Source organism: Triticum urartu, chromosome 5 (genome assembly GCF_003073215.2).
Source record: "Triticum urartu cultivar G1812 chromosome 5, Tu2.1, whole genome shotgun sequence".
NCBI lineage: Eukaryota > Viridiplantae > Streptophyta > Magnoliopsida > Poales > Poaceae > Triticum > Triticum urartu.
The window spans coordinates 420,687,020-420,703,683 of NC_053026.1; positions in this window are offsets into that span (position 1 = coordinate 420,687,020).

Genomic DNA, 16,664 nt, shown 5'->3' on the forward strand with positions numbered 1-16,664 from the left:
GGGATATGCAATGAATCAAGAATGACATGTATGAATTATGAACGGTGGCTTTGCCACAAGTACGATGTCAACTACATGATCATGCAAAGCAATATGACAATGATGAATGTGTCATGATAAACGGAACGGTGGAAAGTTGCATGGCAATATATCTCGGAATGGCTATGGAAATGCCATAATAGGTAGGTATGGTGGCTGTTTTGAGGAAGATATAAGGAGGTTTATGTGTGAAAGAGCGTATCATATCACGGGGTTTGGATGCACCGGCGAAGTTTGCGCCAACTCTCAATGTGAGAAATGGCAATGCACGGTACCGAAGAGGCTAGCAATGATGGAAGGGTGAGAGTGCGTATAATCCATGGACTCAACATTAGTCATAAAGAACTCACATACTTATTGCAAAAATCTACAAGTCATAAAAAACCTGGCACTACGCGCATGCTCCTAGGGGTATAGATTGGTAGGAAAAGACCATCGCTCGTCCCCGACCGCCACTCATAAGGAAGACAGTCAAATAACACCTCATGTTTCAAATTTGTTACATAACGCTTACGATATGTGCATGCTACGGGACTTGCAAACTTCAACACAAGAATTTCTCAAATTCACAACTACTCAACTAGAATGACTCTAATATTACCATCCTCATATCTCAAAACAATCATCAAGTATCAAACTTCTCTTACTATTCAACACACTCATAAGAGAATTTTATTATTCTTGAATACCTAGCATATTAGGATTTTAAGAAAACTACCATGCTATTCAAGTCTCTCAAAATAATATAAGTGAAGAATGAGAGTTCATTAATTTCTATAAAATAAAGCCACCACCGTGCTCTAAAAAGATATAAGTGAAGCACTAGAGCAACAACAAACTACTCCAAAAGATTTAAGTGAAGATCAATGAGTAGTCGAATAATTATGCAACTATGTGAAGACTCTCTAACATTTAATAATTTCAGATCTTGGTATTTTATTCAAACAGCAGAAAAACTAAATAAAATAAAATAAAATAACGCTCCAAGAAAAACACATATCATGTGGCGAATAAAAATATAGCTCCAAGTAAAGTTACTGATGGAAGCAGACGAAAGAGGGGATGCCTTCCGGGGCATCCCCAAGCTTAGGCTCTTGGATATCCTTTAATATTACCTTGGGGTGCCTTGGGCATCCCCAAGATTAGGCTCTTGCCACTCCTTATTCCATAGTCCATAGAATCCTTACCCAAAACTTGAAAACTTCACAACACAAAACTTAACAGAAAACTCGTAAGCTCCATTAGCGAAAGAAAACAAAAGACCACTTCAAGTTACTGTAATGAACTCATTCTTTATTTATATTGGTGTTAAACCTACTGTATTCCAACTTCTTTATGGTTTGTAAACTATTTTACTAGCCATAGATTCCTCAAAATAAGTAAACAACACATGAAAAACAGAATCTGTCAAAAACAGAACAGTCTGTAGTAATCTGTAACTAACGTATACTTATGGAACGCATAAAATTCTCAAATAAATTTCTGGACCTGAGTAATTTATATATTAATCATATGCAAAAATAATTAACTAAATAGCACTTTCCAAATAAAAATGGCAGCAATTCTCGTGAGCGCTAAAGTTTCTGTTTTTTACAGCATGATCATAAAGACTTCACCCAAGTCTTCCCAAAGGTTCTACTTGGCACAAACACTAATTAAACAACTAAAACCACATCTAAACAGAGGCTATATGAATTATTTAATACTAAACAGGAGAAAAAAAGAAAGGAACTAAAATAAAATTGGGTTGCCTCCCAACAAGCGCTATCGTTTAACGCCCCTAGCTAGACATGATGATTTCAATGATGCTCACATAAAAGATAAGAATTGTAACATAAAGAGAGCACCTTGAAGAATATGACTAGCACATTTAAGTCTAACCCACTTCCTATTCATAGGGATTTTGTGAGCAAACAACTTGCGGGAACAATAATCAACTAGCATAGGAGGGTAAAACAAGCATAACTTCAAAACTTTAAGCACATAGAGAGGAAACTTGATATTATTGCAATTCCTACAAGCATATGTTCCTCCCTCATAATAATTTTCAGTAGCATCATGAATGAATTCAACAATATAACCAGCACCTAAAGCATTCTTTTCATGATCTACAAGCATAGAAATTTTATTACTCTCCACATAAGCAAAATTCTTCTCATTCGGGATAGTGGGAGTATCATAAGAGACTTGGATACTATAAATTGTTTACACATTAAAAGAGTAATGTTCAGAAAAGGGGTAACCATAATCATGACAAGTTTTATAAATATAATCCTCACTACTTTTTATAGCATATGTATCATCACAATAATTATCATAAGTAGGAGGCATGTTATTATCATTAGAAATTTGCATATCAAAACTTGGGATACTAAAAATATCATCTTCATTAAGCGTAGCATCCCCAAGCTTGGGACAAACATTAATTGCAGCAAAAATATTCTGAAAAACATCATCTTCATCAAACATAGCATCCCGAAGCTTGGGCCTTTTCATATTATAAGCATAATCACTCTCATCATTAATAGTATGGATAGCACCAATAGTATAGCAATTATCATATTCTTCCAAGCAAGTGCCAAAAAGATTTTCAAGATCATAAGAAGTATCATTATCTTCCACAATTATATTTTCATGAGGCACAATAGTAATAGGAGCAGCATTATTTGAGAGAGATATCTTTTTACCTCTCTTCCTTTTTCTTTTCTTCTTCTTCACCACATCATGTGTGGGTTCAATCCTCTTTTTGGAGCTCCTTATTAATGAGATTGGTTGAATAGGAGGCTCCTCCTCGTTACCTGATTCATCATAAGAAATAATAGGAGGGTATTGGGAAGCCTCTTCCCTTTCATTAGTATTATCTTCATCTTCTATTTGTTTTCTTTTCTTTATGTAGTTGGCAATATAAGGATTTTCAATACAATTCACCGCACAATACATATAAATTTTCTCTAGATCAAAATCAAGAAATCTATCAAGATTAAACTTTGGAATACCCTCAGTTATACGTTTCATTTCCTCATACCCCAAAAGAAGACTAAGCTCTTTATGATGCTCAAGGGTAATCAAATTATCACAATTTTTGGATACGATTCGGTCATGAAACAATTTGCATTGGAGATTTAAATGACCATGTTCATTGCAAAGTTCACAAGGGGTGCGAAAAATATTGAATTTTTCAGCACAATCATCAAGACTTTCTTGCAACAATTCAGTTTCTAAGTACTTATGCCTATTGCAATATCTATCTTCCCTATTTGGTGTGTACTTACAAACCCAATGCACTCCACAAAAATTGACATGTTTATAGGAGACATTTTCATCATAACTAGTGCAATCATCATTAGTATCATGGATATTCAAAGAATTCGTACTAACAACATTGCAATCATGCTCATCATTCAAAGATTTAGTGCCAAACATTTTATAGATTTCTTCTTCTAGCACTTGAGCACAATTATCCTTTCCATCATACTCACGAAAGATATTAAAAAGGTGAAGCGTATGAGACAAACTCAATTCCATTTTTTATAGTTTTCTTTTATAAACTAAACTAGTGATAAAACAAGAAACTAAAAGACTCGATTGCAAGATCTAAAGATATACCTTCAAGCGCTAACCTCCCCGGCAATGGCGCCAGAAAAGAGCTTGATGTCTACTACAAAACCTTCTTCTTGTAGACATTGTTGGGCCTCCAAGTGTAGAGGTTTGTAGGACAGTAGCAAATTTCTCTCAAGTGGATGACCTAAGGTTTATCAATCCGTAGGAGGCGTAGGATGAAGATGGTCTCTCTCAAGCAACCCTGCAACCAAATAACAAAGAGTCTCTTGTGTCCCCAACACACCCAATACAATGGTAAATTGTATAGGTGCACTAGTTCGGCGAAGAGATGGTGATACAAGTGCAATATGGATAGTAGATAAAGGTATTTGTAATCTGAAATTATAAAAACAGCAAGGTAACTAATGATAAAAGTGAGCGTAAACGGTATTGCAATGTGTGGAAATAAGTCCTAGGGTTCACACTTTCACAAGTGTAAGTTCCCTCAACAATACTAACATAATTGGATCACATAACTCTCCCTCAACATGCAAAAAAGAGTCACTCCAAAGTCACTAATAGCGGATAACGAACGAAGAGATTATGGTAGGGTACGAAACCACCTCAAAGTTATTCTTTCCAATCAATCCGTTGGGCTATTCCTATAAGTGTCACAAACAGCCCTAGAGTTCGTACTAGAATAACACCTTAAGACACAAATCAACCAAAACCCTAATGTCACCTAGATACTCCAATGTCACCTCAAGTATCCGTGGGTATGAGTATATGATATGCGTCACACAATCTCAGATTCATCTATTCAACCAACACATAGAACCTCAAAGAGTGCCCCAAAGTTTCTACCGGAGAATCACGACGAAAACGCGTGCCAACCCCTATGCATAGGTTCATGGGCGGAACCCGCAAGTTGATCACCATAACATACATCAAGTGAATCACGTGGTATCCCATTGTCACCACAGATACGCACGACAAGACATACATCAAGTGTTCTCAAATCTTTAAAGACTCAATCCGATAAGAATTACTTCAAGGGGAAAACTCAATCCATTACAAGACAGTAGAGGGGGAGGAGAAACAAAAGATCCAACTATAGTAGCAAATCTCACGATACATCAAGATCGTATCATCTCAAGAACACGAGAGAGAGAGAGAGATCAAACACATAGCTACTGGTACATACCCTCGGCCCCGAGGGAGAACTACTCCCTCCTCGTCATGGAGAGCACCGGGATGATGGAGATAGCCACCAGAGAAGGATTGCCCCCCCTGGCAGGGTGCCGGAACGGGTCTAGATTGGCTTTCGGTGGCTACGGAGGCTTCTGGCGGCGGAACTCCCGATCTATTGTCCGTTCTGGAAGTTTTAGGATACGTAGGTATATATGGGTGAAAGGAGTAAGTTGGTGGACCGAAGGGGGGGCACGAGGCAGGGGGCGCGCCCTAGGGGGGTGGGCGCGCCCCCCACCCTCGTGGGCACCTCCCTTCTTTCCTGACGTGCACTCCAAGCTTTTCCGGTAGCTTTCCTTCCAAAAATAACTTCTCCAGTTGATTTTCTTCCGCTTCGACTCCATTTGATATTCCTTTTCTTCGAAACACTGAAATAGGCAAAAAAAACAGCAAATCTGGGCTGGGCCTCCGGTTAATAGGTTAGTCCCAAAAATAATATAAAAGTGGATAATAAAGCCCAGTATTGCCCAAAACAGTAGATAACATAGCATGGAGCAATCAAAAATTATAGATACGTTGGAGACGTATCAGCCCACACCATAGCCACGAGGGTGGGGGCGCGCCTGCCCCCCTGGGCGCGCCCCCCTACCTCGTGGGCCCCCTGGAGCTCCTCCGACCTCAACTCCAACTCTATATATTCATGTTCAGAGAGAAAAAATCAAGGAGAAAGATTCATCGCTATTTACGATACGGAGCCGCCGCCAAGCCCTAAACTCTCTTGGGAAGGCTGATCTGGAGTCCGTTCGGGGCTCCGGAGAGGGGAATCCGTCGCCATCGTCATCATCAACCATCCTCCATCACCAATTTCATGATGCTCACCACCGTGCGTGAGTAATTCCATCATAGGCTTGCTGGACGGTGATGGGTTGGATGAGATTTATCATGTAATCGAGTTAGTTTTGTTAGGGTTTGATCCCTAGTATCCACTATGTTCTGATATTGATGTTGCTATGAATTTGCTATGCTTAATGCTTGTCACTAGAGCCCGAGTGCCATGATTTTAGATCTGAACCTATTATGTTTTCATCAATATATGAGAGTTCTTGGTCCTATCTTGCAAGTCTATAGTCACCTACTATGTGTTATGATCTGGCAACCCCGAAGTGACAATAATCGGGACCACTTCCGGTGATGACCATAGTTTGAGGAGTTCATGTATTCACTCTGTGTTAATGCTTTGGTCCGGTACTCTATTAAAAGGAGGCCTTAATATCCCTTAGTTTCCGTTAGGACCCCGCTGCCATGGGAGGGTAGGACAAAAGATGTCATGCAAGTTCTTCTCCATAAGCACGTATGACTATATTCAGAATACATGCCTACATTACATTGATGAATTGGAGCTAGTTCTATGTCACCCTAGGTTATGACTGTTACATGATGAACCACATCGGACATAATTCTCTATCACCGATCCATTGCCTACGAGCTTTTCATATATTGTTCTTCATTTATTTACTTTTTCGTTGCTATTGTTACAATCACTACAAAATACCAAAAACATTACTTTTGCTATCATTACCACTACTATCATATTACTTTGCTACTAAACACTTTGTTGTAGATACTAAGTTTCCAGGTGTGGTTGAATTGACAACTCAGCTGCTAATACTTGAGAATAATCTTTGGCTCCCCTTGTGTCGAATCAATAAATTTGGGTTGAATACTCTACCCTCGAAAACTGTTGTGATCCCCTATACTTGTGGGTTATCACATACCAACACACAACCTTAAAGCATGTTGGATACTCCAGCAAGTGGCCAAGAGCGGCGAGGATATCCTCACCAAGAATAAGCCAGAACAACACCCCCAGAGGACAACGACCCCAAAGTACTGACGGTCTTCGAGACATTCGTCTCAAGTGATAGGCCCAAAAGAGCACTATGCGGACTCGCCGAAGTCTGTCAAATAGCAGCATTAAACCGTTGGAACGACATGGCTATAACTTTTAATGCCGGTAACGAATCAAAATACAGGACAGTCTGAGCACCAGCCGCCTTGGTCCTCAGTCAAATCATGGACGGCTTTCGGCTCACCAAGGTCCTCATGGACGGCGGCAGCAGACTAAACCTCATCTGAGGATACAATACGAAAAATGGAAATAGATAGGAGCCGCATCGAGCAAAGCAACACGACCTTTCGAGGAATCATTCCCAGTCGGGAGGCACGGTGTGCGGGAAAAATCACACTCGACGTGGTATTTGGCACACCAGAGAACTATCGGTCCGAAGAAATAACCTTCCAAGTGGCCCCTTTCAACAGCGGATATCACGCCCTCTTAGGGCTAGATGCATTTACGTGCTTCCAAGCGGTACCCCATTATGGATACATGAAGCTTAAGATGCCTGGGCCCAACGGTATAATCACTCTAGCTAGTGATCCGGACATAGCACTCCGCGCCGAGAATAAAACCACGTCCTTAGCCCTCAAGGCATTATCTGAAGCCCTCACGGCCGAAGAATTAACCGCGCTACGATCCACGGTGGACAGGGATGATGTGGTCCTAGACAAACGACCCAAATCCACCTCCTTCAAACCAGCAGAAGAAATAGTCAAATTCCAAGTCCATCCACCTCCTTCAAACCAGCACAACTAAACCCAACGGTTGACGCCACGCTACAAGAGTTCCTGCGCGAGAATTGGGATATATTCTCCTGGCACCCTTCTGATATGCCAGGAATCCCACGCGAGTTGGCCGAACACAGCCTCAATATGTTGAAGGGATATAAACCGGTCAAGCAAACATTGCGGCACTTTTTCGAACCCAAACGTCAAGCTATGGGGGAGGAGCTAGCCAAGCTAATCGAGGCAGGATTCATTAGAAAAATAAAACATCCGGACTGGCTGGCAAACCTGGTGTTGGTTCCAAAGAAAGACAAGTCCTGGCGCCTGTGCGTCAATTTCAAAGACCTCAACAAGGCTTGCCCTAAGGATCCTTTCCCCCTCCCCCGCATTGACCAGATCATTGATGCTACCACAGGACACGACTCATTATGCTTCCTTGACGCATATTCCGGATACCATCAAATTAAAATGAAGGAGTCCGATCAAACTGCAACAACATTCATCACCCCATATGGGCCATTCTGCTTCAACGCCATGCCCTTCGAACTCAAGAATGCCGGCGCCACTCATCAACGCATGATCCAAACATGCCTGGATAAACAGATCAGAAAGACAGTTGAATCCTATGTGTATGACGTCGTAATCAAGACAAGGCACATCGAAACACTAATAGACGACCTACGCCTCACATTTGACAATCTCCGCGCATATGATATTAAGCTCATTCTGGAAAAGTGTGTTTTTGGCGTCCCCGCAGGAAAGCTGCTGGGCTTCATCGTTTCCAATAGAGGAATTGAAGCAAATCCAGCCAAAATCCGAGATTTGTCACAATTGGCTATGCCAACAGACTTTAAACAAGTCCAAAAACTCGCGGGTTGCGTGGCAGCTCTAAGCCGCTTTATCTCCAGATTGGGAGAAAAGGCACTGACACTCTATCGTCTTCTACGGTGAACCGATCACTTCGAGTGGATGGACGCGGCAACAGCCGGACTGGAAGAAATAAAAACCCTTCTAGCGAGCAACCCAATCCTGGCCGCACCAAACGTCGGCGAACCCATGTTGCTATACATATCGGCAACACATCAGGTGGTGAGCGCCGTACTCGTCGTTGAACGAGAACAGGACGGACACAAATTCCCGCTTCAGAAGCCAGTATACTACATATCACTGTCCTTACTCCATGCAAATCCCGGTACCCCCATTATCAAAAGATAGTATACGCGGTCTTCATGGCATCCCGAAAGCTGCGACACTACTTCCAGGAGTGTTCGATCACGGTGGCTTCCAAAGTACCACTCAATGACATAATAAACAACCACGATGCCACAGGCCGGATTGCCAAATGGCCCATTGAGCTCCTCCCATTTGACATTACATATAAACCACGTCGAGCTATTAAATCCCAAGTACTGGCTGACTTCGTCGCCGAATGGACAGAGGCCGAACTCCCTAAAGAGTATGGCACATATTCCAATTGGGTTATGTATTTCGATGGCTCCAAAATGCTGGCAGGACTAGGAGAGGGCGTCGTTTTAACGTCCCCTACTGGAGACGTTGTTCAGTACATACTCCAAATACTATACAGAAGCACCAATAACGCAGCCGAATACGAGGCCTTATTGCATGGTCTCCGGATGGCTGTCTCCATGGGCATACAGCACCTGGAAGTGCGCGGCGACTCAAACCTCGCAATATCTCAAATAAATGGAGACTTCGATGCCAAAGACCCGAAGATGGCAGCTTATCACAATGCCGTCCTAAAAATGCCGGCTCGGTTCGAGGGACTCGAGTTCCATCATGTGGCCTGAAAAAGTAATCAAGCGTCGGACGTTCTTGCTCGCATAGGCGCTAAGCGCGACCCTGTCCCACCCAACATTTTTTGGAAAGGCTTTTTAAGCCATCTGTGGTGTGGCAGGGGGAGGGCGGCAACACTAGTTCGGATCCGAACACAACCCTAGATTCCAAACACACCGATATCGTCGGAGGCTCAACCACCAAAATAACACCATCGGCCCATCTCATTATGGCAGTCATTGCCCCATGGACCGAACCATTCCTGGCCTACCTTAATAAGAAGGAGCTTCCCGAGGATCAGAATGAGGCACGCTGCATTGTCCGGCGTTCGAAGGCCTGCAAGGTTCATAACGGAGAGCTCTATAGGAAAAGCGCTACCGGAGTTCTTCAAAGATGTATCTCCGAGGAAGAGGGGCGGCAGCTCTTGATGGAAATTCACACCGGACTCGGCGGTCACCACGCCGCAGCTCGGGCCCTTGTTAGCAAGGCCTTTCGTACAGGGGTTTATTGGCCGACGGCCCGAGCAGATGCACAGGACCTTGTCCAACGTTGCGTCGGATGCCAACTCTTCGTCGACCAAAGCCATATGCCCCCCACTTCCTTACAAACAATCCCCATCACTTGGCCTTTTGCGGTATGGGGACTCGATATGGTCGGACCCCTTAAAGGAGGAAGCCATAAGAGAAAGTATCTGCTGGTCATGGTGGATAAATTCACTAAGTGGATAGAGGCCAAACCAGTCAAAATGGCCGAAACGGGGCCGGTAATAGATATCATATCCGGCGTGGTACACCGTTATGGTGTTCCACACAGCATTATCACCGATAATGGCTCTAATTTCACAGCCGATGGAGTGAAAGCTTGGTGTGCTAATCTAGGCATTAAGCTCGATTACGCCTCTGTCTATCACCCGCAGACAAATGGTCAAGTCGAACAGGCTAATGGTCTTATTATGAGCGGCATCAAATCTAGACTAGTGCGGTCTTTGAAAGAATCAGACAAGCACTGGGTGGAGGAACTTGACTCCGTACTCTGGGGGCTGCGGACCACACCCAACCACACTACTGGATATACACCTTTCTTCATGGTGTACGGTGCGGAAGCAGTGTTACCCTGCGACATTATTCATGATTCACCTCGAGTGCGCATGTACGAAGAGAGAGAGGCCGAGCTTGATCGGCAGGACAGCTTAGATGCCCTGGAGGAGGAGCGCGACGTCGCAAAAGCTCGTTCCACATTTTATCAACAGTAGGCTTGCAGGTATCAAAGCAGAGAAGTGCGGGCCAAGACTTATAACGTTGGTGAACTCGTTCTACGCCTACCGGAGAAGAAAAAGGACAAACTCAAGCCCAAGTGGGAGGGTCCCTTCATCATTGACGAAGTTCTCACCGGAGGAGCGTACCGCCCGCGTGATGCGTCAGACAATCACTTGGAGCCGAACCCCTGGAATGCGGCCAGACTCCGACGATTCTATGCCTAGCACCGAACTCTGCGTTCGTCTCCTTCCTCCTATTATTAACGTTATTTTTTCTCTGTCTTTTCGTTTTGCTCTTTAGCCCTACGGCTTTAGTATGGCTAAATCGTGCTCCCGTGATGCGTACATCTCCAAATATGTACGTCCATTATACCTGGGGGCTTCTTGTACAGAAGCTTGCTATTATTCTTCGAGGATCAAGCTCAACACATATGCGTTCTTCCCATGTGTACCTTTTCTTCGCCATTATATGCATCGATATGACTTAAGTTTTGGCCAAGCTGGGTTGCCTGGCTCCTGTGCTTATGCCCTACGTTACCGTTAGTTCGGCTAGGGCATAAAGGGAGCACCTCTGCGATTGTTACTGCCGGGTAATCCGGATGTGTACCTCAGACTGGGTGAAGCCGAAAGCTAGCGTTCTTAAAGGAATATTCGGTCGGTGAATTAAAGACGTTTCCGCATTCACTCCATTGTGAAACCCCAGAAGTTACTTACTCTACGATTTTTTCAATCACAGTTCGAACATGCACATTAAACGCATGCAAACCTAGGGAAAGGAACCCTTAACGTAGCAGGATACACATTGTCTGTTCAAGCAACTATGACCCCTACGCCTGGTTCCCATGCATACCCCGGTATATTCTACCGCTAGGGTATTTGGAAACACTCCGCACCTTCGGGTCCAGAGGTCGAAGCGAAAAGGTCGGCCATGACAATTGTTTTTATAATCCAGCTAGAATCACATATGTCAGGGAAAGTACATAGTCACTACAACTCAAAAATTTCCTCCTCCATGTCGTCCAGCAGGCGGTCTAATTTACATTCCTGCTGGGAATATCTAGCAGCAACTTCTACTTGCTCATATACTAAACTAACGGGAATTTCTTCCCCATTTGAACCTAGCGGTCCGACCCGGGCCATGTGATTCGGATCCAGCTTGGTATACCGCGTTTTTACCATGGCCCAGGCCTCTCGCGCACCCTCTCGGCATGCCGATATCTTCCATAGTCGGATACGCCGCCGTGCTCCCTTGAACAGCTCTACAAGCTTCTCTATACTCCCTGGAGGGGAGGCGGGCGGCCATAAGGTCTTGGCTACACTCCGCATTGCCTACCGAGCTTGCTCGTGTAACTGCGACAACCCTTGCAGAAGATCACTTGATGATTGAGACGCCTCCTCTTCGGGACGGCCAGTCAACATACCTGCAATCACAGCTATATCAGCTAATTGTACCCCCAAACTGTTATAAGGTAAATTCGGCCACATACTGAATATGCCGCCTCGCAGCTTTTTGTTCTCCTTCACGGAGTCGGCTAGCTGGGCTCACACATCTTTCAGTTCTTCGCCCAGTTTGGTGTTTGAATCCTGGAGTTTGTTTTTCTTCTCTCTGACTCGGGTCAGAACGCGCTCGCCTGCGGCATGTTGTCTCTTCACCTCTTTTTCGCTCGTTTGAGCGGCCTTCAGTTCCTCTCCCGGCTGATCCGATGACCCTGTTATGAGACAAGCAGCAGTTGCAATACAGCTGGCATATGATCTTTTGTTTCTCCATGGAGGGAAATATTACCAGAGGACGCCTTCTTGAACTTTTCCAGTTCGGTGGTAGCAGCAGTTAGCTGTGTCTGGCACTACTCCAGCTCTTGGGCTAGCAGGTCATTCTTCTCCGTAAGAACCTGGTTATACAACGATCCTTAAAACATTTGTCCCAACTGCTTCAAGTCTCGGGGGCTACGGGCACATGGTTATCAAATTTGGACAAGGTAAACTTACCTGCACATCTTTCAAATGTTGCTCGGTGGCTCGGTTAAGCCCATCTCGAACAGCTCGGATGTATGCTGCTAGTAGTTCTTCGCTAAGGAATTTCCTCACCGGCAAATTCCTCAGTGAAGAATTTCATAAAAATCGCCTATTCACCCCCCCTCTAGTCGATATAACGCACTTTCAAAGGCACCGAACGCCTCTTTTGAGAAGCGGGGATCTCATAAAATGGCCCTCCGGTGCCGGTGATTCATGGCGCTCTCCACTTCCGAATTGGTGACGGACATATTTTCTGAACCCTCGGCAGAAGGACAGTCCGACACCGCTCCCATATCGGGCTCCGTCTCTTCGGCCGGGATCGAATCCTGATGATCAGGAGTACGACTGGTCGGGTCTCCGGACACAGTCCGTAGAACCTTTTCCCTGATACAAAATGAATATATAAGTCACAGTTGGACGCGACTGCTAAAAAGAGCATAGTTGCAAACCCATACCTCTTCAAGGAAGGCCCGAACGTATCTCTGTTTGCCTTCCTCTTCGAAGGCCTGGCAGACGCGGGAGCCGCTCTCTCTGGAGATGCCCCCGGGGCAGCACGACGCGCCAAACGCCTCCCCTTCTGAGCACAGGATGGTGCGGTGAATGAGGAAGAATGAGAAAACCCTCTCGGACAAAGTGTCTCCTGATTACTTACGTGCGAAACAGGAAGGAGGCCGGGGTAATCGGCGATGATGGGTACATCCGTGCCGTCATAACTCGTTTGATAGAAAACTCCATCTTTGAGCTCCACGAATATGTCTGGATCTTCCTCATATCCGGGGTCAAGATCCTGATTGTGATTCTCCAGCTGAGGGGCAGGGTCATGGATCCTATCGACAACCTTTCGCCATTCCTGTCATGAATGAATAAGATATCGCCCTTCAAAAATAATTCAGGGAGAGGGGTCGAATAGTGGAGTTAGAGCTTACCCAGCTAGGATAATTGTACATGGAAAACCTATCTCGATTTTGGAGACGGGTGAACTCCTCCTGCTCCCCTTTATACAGTTCGGCCAATATTTTGGCCAGAGCGGCAGGAGTCTTCGGGCCCTTCCGACCGAAGCGGGAGCTGCCGTCTTCCTGATTGTAATGCCACATGGGTAGTCCTCTATATTGGAGTGGTTGGACCCCCCGCATTATGGAGACCGCCATTACCTCGATTATTGACAATCCGGACTGGGCGAGCATCTTAATCTTGCCCAGAAGCAGACTGATCTCTGCGCTATCCTCTTCCTCGAGGCTCCGAGGACGCCAACTATGGCGTTTCTTCAACGGAGCACTTGAAAATTCGGGGAGGCCCATCCGGACTGGGTCGGGAAGTGCGACGTCGTCAATATAAAACCATTCAGAGGTCCACTCTTCGGAAGCTTTCTTCGGTGTGCCGGATAGGTATCCGGTCTCAGCAATGCGCCATATTTCGGCCCCACCCACTTCAAATATCGATCCCACGTGGTTGCGCGGGACAAGACAAAACAACCTTCTCCACAGATCAAAATAGGCCTCACAACCCAGGAATGATTCGCATAAAGCGATGTAGCCCGCAATATACAAGATGGAGGCTGGGGTAAAATTGTGTAGCCGGAGGCCATAATACTCCAGAAGCCCTCGGAGGAATGGGTGAATTGGAAATCCCACGCCCCTCAGCAGATAGGGGACGAAGCACACTCGTTCCCCCGTGGAAGGATTGGGGAAATCCTCCGCCTGGGTTTTGCCGTTGAAGGAAGCCAACCCTGCTCTAACAGGGACCAGATCCGCAGGGGGGAGAAATCCATGCGTTTGCAACTTTGCCAATCGACTGTGGGACACGGAGCTCCTCTCCCACTCACCTTTCTCCGGGTTGGAATGGGAGGAGGAGCTGGGAATGCTGGCCATGTTGGAATGGTCTTTCGTGGCAATCTCTGAGGATTTTCTCCGTATGGTGCCGAATGGATCTGAGACCCAATCTCTTTAAATAGACACTCTTTCTTGCATGGCCAGGGTGTTATTTGCAAAGAATACCCTGACCGTCTGCATTTGCCAGACACGTGGCAGCTGAAGTCATCGATGCACAGAAGCCGAGGGGCGCGACCTTGAATTAAAAACCGAATACGTTACTTGGAAGTCGTCGGAGGAGGAACCCGCCTTGCAATGCCGAAGACAATCTGCGCACCGAACACCTCGTCATTGAAGCCTGGTTAGGTGGCTACTGAGGGAGTCCTGGACTAAGGGGTCCTCGGGCGTCCGGCCTGTTAGCCATGGGCCGGACTGGTAGGCTGTGAAGGTACGAAGACCGAAGGTTGCACCCGTGTCCGGATGGGACTCTCCTTGGCGTGGAAGGCAAGCTTGGCGACTAAATATGTAGATTCCTTTCTTTGTAACCGACCTTGTGTAACCCTAGATCCTCCCGGTGTCTATATAAACCAGAGGACTTAGTCCGGAGGGAGAGACATCATCATAACCATACAAGCTAGGCCTCTAGGGCTTAGCCATTACGATCTCTTGGTAGATCAACTCTTGTAATACTCATACTCATCAAGATCAATCAAGCAGGATGTAGGGTATTACCTCCATAGAGAGGGCCCGAACCTGGTTAAACATTGTGTCCCCTGTCTCCTGTTACCATCGACTTTAGACACACAGTTCCGGACCCCCTACCCGAGATCCGCCGGTTTTGACACCGACAGTGGTGCAAATTCTTTTGCATCAAGCTGCAAACCAGCGTCAACTAGACATGAGAGTGCAGCGCGCATCCATCAGCAAGGTGGCCGACATTGAATATCTGAAGGGTGAGTTCATGCAGACAAACATGAACTGGTAGGAAGAATGGTTCTACATCCGAGATGTAGGACTCGAAGATCCTCCTAGGGCCGGCATTGTCGCCCCTTCCACGCTAACTCCCCCGAAGAAACGCTACTCCTGGAGGCCGAGGAGCAGAGCGCAGTCGGAGTTCCCAGTTCTTGTGCAAATGTGGAGTCCGCGAATAAAAATGATTATGTCTCGAATAGGCTGTGGCGTGGGTAGAGAAGTCAGCAAGATATAAGCCAATTAGTATGCTCGAACAGTGGGGGTGGGGGTAGAATTGCTTATTTGCTAGATGTACCTCGCGGGTTGTTGCGGGAATGTTTTGTAATACATTTTTGTGATATATGATCATATGGAATGTGAATATTTGGAATGAAAGTTTTGTGGCAAACATAAGTCCACCATAGTCTCGATAAAAAAAGTACATGAACACATGATAACAAAGATACAATGCGTGGGTAAATATCATGCGCTCCCACACCCAATCTGTAAATCGTTTTTACATATCCTAAACTCATACTTTGTGAATGTTTATATAAAAATGTTGAGTTGTTTAAAACACTTAAATATGTTTTTTAATCATTGTAGCAGTTTTTTTACACTTAAGATCATTTATTCATTCACCAGCAGCATTACAATGTTCGCTAGGACCATCGTCCATCCAAATACTAGGAGAAGAAGGTCTAGCTAGACTAGCTAACTTATGCGCGACTACATTAGCCTCTCTAGAACAACGTTCATAGATAACATGAGTGAAGTCAAACGACATGAAATAACAATCATCAGTTAAGACACTAGGAAAGCCCGACGATGAGCCCCTTTCATTCATCGTCGTAATCACTCCAAGACTATTCTAATTCACAGCCATTTTGTTACATCCAATTGTACGGGCCAGGTTCATCTCATGTCTCAATGCAGTGGCTTCAACAATCAGGGTGCGTGGAAGCACCTGGTATTCTTCCGTGGTGCATGCATGCATCAGAAAACGATCGAGTAGCACGTAAACTAGACGCGCAAGTGGCAGAGAGCACGTGAGCGTAACGCATACTAATCCGCGATCGTTTCTTCTTCGTAGCCGTGGACGACGACCGGACCAACCCATCAGACCGTCCATGTAAGACCCAGATATAGTAAAGGCAAAAGACAAGCACAAATGGTCAAAATTGGTGTCTGCGGCCGAGGAGCTTCCGGTGGATGAGACGAACGATCGATCGTGCGGTTGGCACGGCCGCCGCTTACTCCACACGAACGGACGGTCGATCGGTCGGACGACCTACACACGGCCGGTCGTCGCCTCGCCGCCTGCCAGCACGGCGATATCGGTCCTCGGAGGCCGGGGCGCAACCGGCCAGGAGGATCCAGCACGGGTCGCCGGTATTTCACCGGCCGGGACGCCCCGTCGCGCGCCGCTGACCCGGTTGTACGTGCGACCTAGC